Genomic DNA, 7380 nt, shown 5'->3' on the forward strand with positions numbered 1-7380 from the left:
ACACACAGCCACTGTAAAAAAAAAAAAAAAAAGGCAGGGGGTGACAGCAATCAGGTAAGCTGAAAAAGGAGAAGGAATCACAGAATTCCAGAATGAATAAGGTTGGAAAGGATCACAGTGGGTCACTTGGTCCAAACTCCCTGCTCAAGCAGGGCCATCCTAGAGCACATGGCACAGGATTGTGTCCAGATGGTTCTTGAGTATCTCCATGGAAGGAGTCTCCACAACCTATTTGGACAACCTGTTCCAGCACCTAGTTGCTCACACACTCACCTGGTCCCTTCTCAGTCATCTTGTCTTAGGGTTGAACAGTCCCAGCTCCCTCAGCCTTTCCTCGTAATAGAGGTGCTCCTGTCCCTTAATCATCCTCACAGCCTCTGCTGGACCTGCTCCAGGAGCTCCATGTCTCTCTTGTACTGAGGAGCCCAGAACTGGACACTGCACTCCTGCCCCTCACCAGGGCTGAGCAGAGGGGCAGGATCACCTCCCTCAACCTGCTGTCAATGCTCTCCCTAACGCACCCCAGGGTACCACTGTCCCTCTTGGCCACAAGGGCGCTGCTGGCCCATGGACACTTGGTGTCCACCAGGTCCTTCTTTGCAGAGCTGCTTTCCAGCAGTTTGGCCCCAAGCATGTGCTGGTCCCTGGGATTATTGTTCCCCAGGTGCAGAATCCTGCATTTGCCTTTGTTGAATTTCAGATGGTCCCTTCCTGCCCATCTCTCCAACCTGCCCAGGTCCTTCTGAAGGGCTGCACAACACTCAGAGGGATCAGTCCAAAGCTTCTACCCACTTTGTGTCATCAGTGACCTTGCTGAGGAGGCATCTGGACATTCATCCCAGTCATTGATGGATAAATTAAACAGTGATAGGCCCGGTATTGAACCCTGGGGGACATCACTTGTGACAGGCCTTTAACTAGAGCCCGTGCCACTGATTATGACCCTCTGGGATCTGCTGTTCAGCCAGCCTCTCAATCCATCAGGAAGGAGGAACTGTTAGAAGAGTGGGAAGATTTATCATTAAAAAAAACCCTCTTCTCTTCCCAATGTGTTTATTTTGAGAATACATTCATTGTGCACATGCAGCTTATCTCTATAGCTCAGAGAAGAGAATAGATCAGCTCTCCGCTGTCACCTCGACTGACAGACAGCTGTTGCTGTGGCAGAGTGACAGCTGAAAAGCCATGTGATTGATTCCAACACGGTCTTGCTCGATTGCCGCTAACGAGAGGCTTGTGTTCACTCTGCCTTTATTGAAGTGATTTCTTCTAATTGTCTATTTAACACATTAAAAAATACTGGGAGATACAGGTCAGTGCTCCAGTAAGCTGATGTTCGGGCAATGTTTCCCAGGTACAAATGAAGATTTGCTTATGCTCAACACAAAGGCTGAAGAGAAAAGAATTAATGATCTTATCAGGTAAAGCAGGTGTTGTGGTCACACCACCAAGGTCACTAGCATTAACAAAACACTTTGAAAACAGAGCTGTGGCGTGTTCCCAGCAAGGTGCTGGAGTGTTGTAGAGATAATGTACTCAGCCTCGAGGGGAAAAAATATGATGCGCTAACACTCACTAACAGCTGTTAATGGCAAAGAATTGTGGACAGGAGAAGGATGTTTGACCTACCAGTCCTTTGGAGGAAGATGTAAACAACTGGCTCGATTCCCCACTGCCTTGCCCCTACTATGGCCTTCTATGCTTATGCCAAGTAAATGCAGCGTATATGCTAACTGCTCTCACAGCAAAAGAGCTGAGCTTTGCCACCACTTGCATGGATGTAAAAATCTACAAAAACTGCAAGGTACAGGAAAACTAGGGCGTGCAAATGCAGGGAGAGGGGTTTATGCAAGAACAAAGCAAACAGGGAGACTGAGAAATGCAGATATTTAGCAACTAAATGGAAGCGGCATCTTTTAACTCTGCTAAGTGGTGCCCCAGGAGTCCTGAGTCACTGCTACTACCTCCCATGACAAAAATACATTGTAACTGCCTCTGCTGAGCCCGCTGCAGGGCCATCACATCAAGGAAAGAGAAAACACCACTCCCTTCGCATCAGCAGATTGGACAACCCAAGGCCAGCTGCACCCTTCACTTCTGCCTAGCTGACACCCGCAGGAGGTGGCCCTGCCTCACTTGGCAGAGAAATAGCATTTCAGGATGAGGAGCACAAGTTGTGCCATCATCCAAGCTCAAGCACCCTCGGATCCTGCTCCACCCCACTAGCAAATGCATGTGTGCCTTACAGCCTTGCTTGAGGCAGCAGCAGCGCTTTGCTCGCCATAACTTTAAATACTGATACGGGTGTAGAAGCAATAAAGAAGCATAGCCCATTGCAGTGCAAAAAGAGATGGAAAGCTATTTACTTGTAAATGAGCATATGGATCCAGAAGTCAATGGGTGAAGCCAGCACAAGACAGTCTGAAGAGCCCACAAAGACCTCCATTTTCTCAGTGACACAGCAACACTGAGAAATATCTCCCTTCAAGAGGCTTTGGATTAATGAGGCAGAAATTCCTAAGCATATCTCCAGAGATGGAAAATGAACTCTGTGGGGCCCATGGAAAACATGCACTGCTAGGTCAACATGAGGTGCATCTTTTCTGAAACTTGAAGCGCTATCCTTTAGCAGATTTAGACACAGATTTAACATTCAGCAGAAATTTTTAGAAACGAAACCAAACCAAAGAGAAAACCAGAGTGTGACAGTTTGTGCCATCTGCATGGGATATGAGCATGAGTTTTAATGACACTAGTTAAAACATTATTAAAAAATTATATTCAAATCCATTTACTGATTATAAACCCTCAAACAAAAAAAAAAAATCTAGTGGCATGTGCACTTGCACCTGCTGCTGTTGTGGGCTCCAGATGACTTCTCGCATAAGAGGTTCTGCATCAGTGGGGATGGCAATTCACTGGTAGGCATCCTTCCTCCCTTCCCATCCTCTTTCTGGTGCACTAATAAAGCAGTCAAAAAAAAAAACCACACCCAAAATTACTCAATGGGGTGAGAGCTGAACAGAGTACTGGAAATGCATAGTATTAGAGAGTAGGCTACCACTGTGATGAAACGAGAGCTACATTTTGACAGTATTCTCTGGTGCTTGCACTGTGCAGGAAGTCAAGACTTTACTACGCATACTCTGATCCTCCTGGAGACTCAACACCTCTTCAGCTGCACAGCAAGCATTTCAGGCTATTTCTATTTTTATGAACTTTCTAGACACTTTCCTCGTCTTCCATTTAAAAGTGTCTTTACTGTATCTCAAGCCTCTCCACCCACTAAGCTATTTGCAATTCCTCTACCACTATTGAAATAGATGCTGTATAGAATCAGAAGCCAGAAGAAGACAATGAGAGTAGTAAGCAGACCTGTATTTAATCAAGAGTTTATAACGTATGTTGAAATTTTTTAAAAGGTATTTCTATAGAAAATAACAGACATATTATTTTCCCTCAACAGCTACATTTCTCAATTTGAGATATTGTAGACCAAACGAAGCTCTTTTCCCTTCTGCAGTTCCTCAGACTCCAGAAAGTTGCAGGTTTAACTCCTCAACAGTAGCTGTGTCTGCAAACTAGTTCTACTTCACATGTGCTTGGCAGCCCCATATCAAAGCAAAGCAGGAATGCTTTCCCCTACTGGGCACGGAATTCTCCTGCAGCCAGAGCTGAGGGCTGAACCCATGACCCACAGCTGCAGTGCTGCAGCAGTGCACCCTGCCCCAGTGCCCACAGAGGTAGCTCAGAAATAGTTTACGTAAGTGACAAGAATGGCTGCAAGTATTCTTTACATGAGTTTCCATAGCAATATGAGCTTTATATGTCCCAAGAGCCAAACACATACAACCAATGTAGAAAGCTTCAAAAATGTTGGAGACTTTGCTCCTTTTCCCTGTATTTTGGCCATGTGCTCCTCTGGTACACTTCAATCATAAGGAATTTGCCTCAGAAAGAGTTTTTGGAGACAACAGATCAGTAGTAATGCAACATTTCATCTTGAATTCCCAAGTGGTGTGTTCCTGCTTGGGGTGCCTAGAAAAAGATCGGTAACACACAGACCTCTGCTGCTGTCATCGTACATGTACACGACCAACGCCACCCTCCAAACAGCACAGGTGTAAGACAGCAGCCCAATGTTTGCAGCCCTTTGAGAACAAGTAATAGGAAAGGCAGCACCCAGATGAAAGCCCTGTATTCTTTCTATTCACGTTATATTAAAAATCAAACAGTGATAATTCTGCTATAACTGACTCAGTCTGGATTAGAATAGAGGATCTAAAGTCAAATTAAATTTCATCATCCACATTAAGAAATCAATTCAGCTTCTGAACTGGATCATCTTTGAATTTAGTTGAAATGTGGTTTGATGAAAGACTCCTGTTCAGCAGTAGATATAATTATCATACCCATCTTAATTAGATCATGAACTTGACTGTAGGATCCCCAAAGGAGTATTGAAAGCTTGGTCCAGTTACACTGAACTTGGTCCAGAACAATGAAGCTTATCCATCAAGATAAATATATTACCAGTTCTTTGATACAACAGATGCTTGATGAGTAATGGAGCAAATGCCTTTTTAACTATGGTTTTTTAAAAGGATTATTAAACTGCACTAAAGTGTATGCTGTTATCTTCAAAGGGAAAAAAGTATAATAACTGAAAAATAATTATTACAGAGCACATGGAACACAATTTTTCAAGCACTAGTTTCAGAATTACAAACATCTGAACAAAGGTTCTCTGTGGAGTGTCACTTTGTAACCAATTCAAGGCTTTAAATAGCTATTGTTTAAAAAAATTGTCAGCTCTAAAAATTGTTTTCCCTTCAGATTCCAAATCTTGTCAGACCAGGGTGATTAAAATGTTGCATTAAAAAAAAGGGGGAGAGAAGGCAATCTAATCTCCCCTTATAAAAGCAGCAACTCAGTTTTTAAGGTATCATGAACAAAAGGCTATAGCCCATCTATCATTCACATATGGATCCATGTAATGATTCTTCAATTAGAATTATTATCTGTACAGCAGCTGAAGACTGAGAACTGCTGATACACTGCAGATGAGAACATTTGCTAGTCTCTGGGCTCCAGCCTTTCTTAAAAAATGATGATCACACAATATAGATTGCTCGGTTTATATGTGTATTAAGCTGCAATGCCAGCATTTACATTTCCAACATTACAATTTTGCTTTCTTAGGCTCAAGAGAATTTGCTGCATCTGGTAGATTTTATTTGCTTTGTATCTTAGGCAATTGTTACGAGCAAAGCACAAATAGGCAATATTATTGCTCCAAGTCCTCTGTTTTGTTGATTATCTCAGATACTACCAAAAAAAAAAACCCCAAAAAACTAAGACTGGGCCTGTGAGATGGGTCATTCAGTGTCAATTCACTTGCACTCTATTATCCCAGTGCTATTTTTATAAGGCAGAGCCATCTGCTCCCTCATTTCTTCCACCTGTATAGATCCAGACAGTCCAAGATGCAACATCAGAGGGAAAGAAAAGCATCTCACACAACAGTCCTGTAAGAGGGGAAAGTCACTTCGGTGATTCAGACTGCAGCAACCTGAGCGGGCCCTGCCTACTCTTGCAGGCTGTGCAAGAGTACATGCTACTACATGCTGTGACCTAGATGATGGAGAGAGGTAGATACATAAAGAGTATCTGTGAGACAGCCTAACTAAATGGGCATCTCTTCTTGGTGTTTCTACTAAGGATTCCTGCTCTATGGACCCTGAGTATGTTCTGGAGCCCAGGCAGCCTTCCCAGATGTCTCCCTCGTAATGTAGAAGCTGGAGGCAGCAAGGTGGCTATTACAGATTTTTGAGCCATGTGAAAGCCTTTAGTGATGTGTGTATGTACAGATTAGAAAAAGGGCTGTAACTTAATTAAAAAGCTTTTCAGCTTCACTGTACAATTTTGGAAAGATCTTCATAGAAGGCAAATACTGCTAATGTGTTTGTTATTTGTTTTACGCTGCGCAGTTTGGCCACTGCCATCTTTCACAGTACGCCTTTTAGTGGGCAAGAGCTGCCACAGCCATGAAATCTCCCTGTAACTGTTACAGAAAGGAAATGAAACCTCTCCTCATGGGTATATGCTTCAGTGTTATTTCACTACTTTATTATAGACATTACTGAATAGAGAATAAGAAATTTATACCCTTACTTGAAAAATACTTTTTATCCTCTACTGAATCTCCTGTTTCAAATATTCTGTAAAGAACCATTTACTTCATTTACTTGGAAGGACATTGCCATTTGAATTACTTAAAAATTTCCTTACGTTTATGTGACATTATAGAATGGTTCTGTCTCTAAAAAAATAATATTAATTAAATATGAAGACATTTATGGGGATAAAGCAAGCAAGCAAATCTGAAAACTGGTACAAAAGCTTATCAAAGCAATATAACATGAACACTTAGTTCAAGAGCTCATACATTGTGGTGGGACACATTTGTCAAAATATTTTAGATTTTCTCACTTCAGGTGGCTTCCCTAAGATCTGTGAAGAACTTGAACAACACAAATTACATTTTGTATTTGTTTTCAATTAAAGCCATCACCTTGTTTTTTTTTAATAAAAAAGGTTTAAGAAGTAAAAACCAAATATTACTTAGGTCTATGAACTCTTGTTTAGAGCTTTGTTGAAATTTTCAGCTTTGGAAATGGGAAACACTTCAAAGACAAAAAAAATATTAATCAAGGAAGCCGTTCAATCTGTGTTAGAAGCGACTGAATCACTTTCAGTAGTCAATAAATTATGAGACTAAAAAAGGCAGGAATGTCTTCCTCTTAGAGAAGGCAACTGCTGTTTTCTTTATTCAGAATCAAGACACTACTCATCAAAATGCTTATTTTAGCTGCTATCACACATCTCCCTAAACTCTTGTAGTAATAGTGCTAACATTCACATTCTGTGACTGGTCATCTAAATGAGTAATTTATACTCATTCAGGCAATATCAAAAACCAGGAAGAAAGGTATCACTAAGGCCTGATGGTTTTCACTGGCTGCTCCAATATACAGAATACTGAGGCAGTAAGCTGCAGAGATGTGGGTCCAGAGTTTGTGGAAGTTCTATTGACTGGAAAAACTGAGGTGTAGCATGGTGTCATTAAAAAAAAAGTGGGGGGGAGGTAGGGAGGGGAAAGAGAGAAGGAGAGAGAGAGAGAGAGAAAGAAAAGACAAGCTATTTACATCTCCTTACAGCCACAAGGGCTCAGTGGCCAACTTACCTGACGTGTCTCCTAGAATGTATCTGTACAGCAAACAACAATGGTGACTGCAGTCTGGGGAGCTGTACCTGCACAAGCTTTAATCAATCCATAATGTGTAAATCCTGCAATAACAATGTGGAAGCAGCAGTTCA

The sequence above is a fragment of the Anomalospiza imberbis genome, chromosome 4 (genome assembly GCF_031753505.1).
Source record: "Anomalospiza imberbis isolate Cuckoo-Finch-1a 21T00152 chromosome 4, ASM3175350v1, whole genome shotgun sequence".
Taxonomy (NCBI): Eukaryota; Metazoa; Chordata; class Aves; order Passeriformes; family Viduidae; genus Anomalospiza; species Anomalospiza imberbis.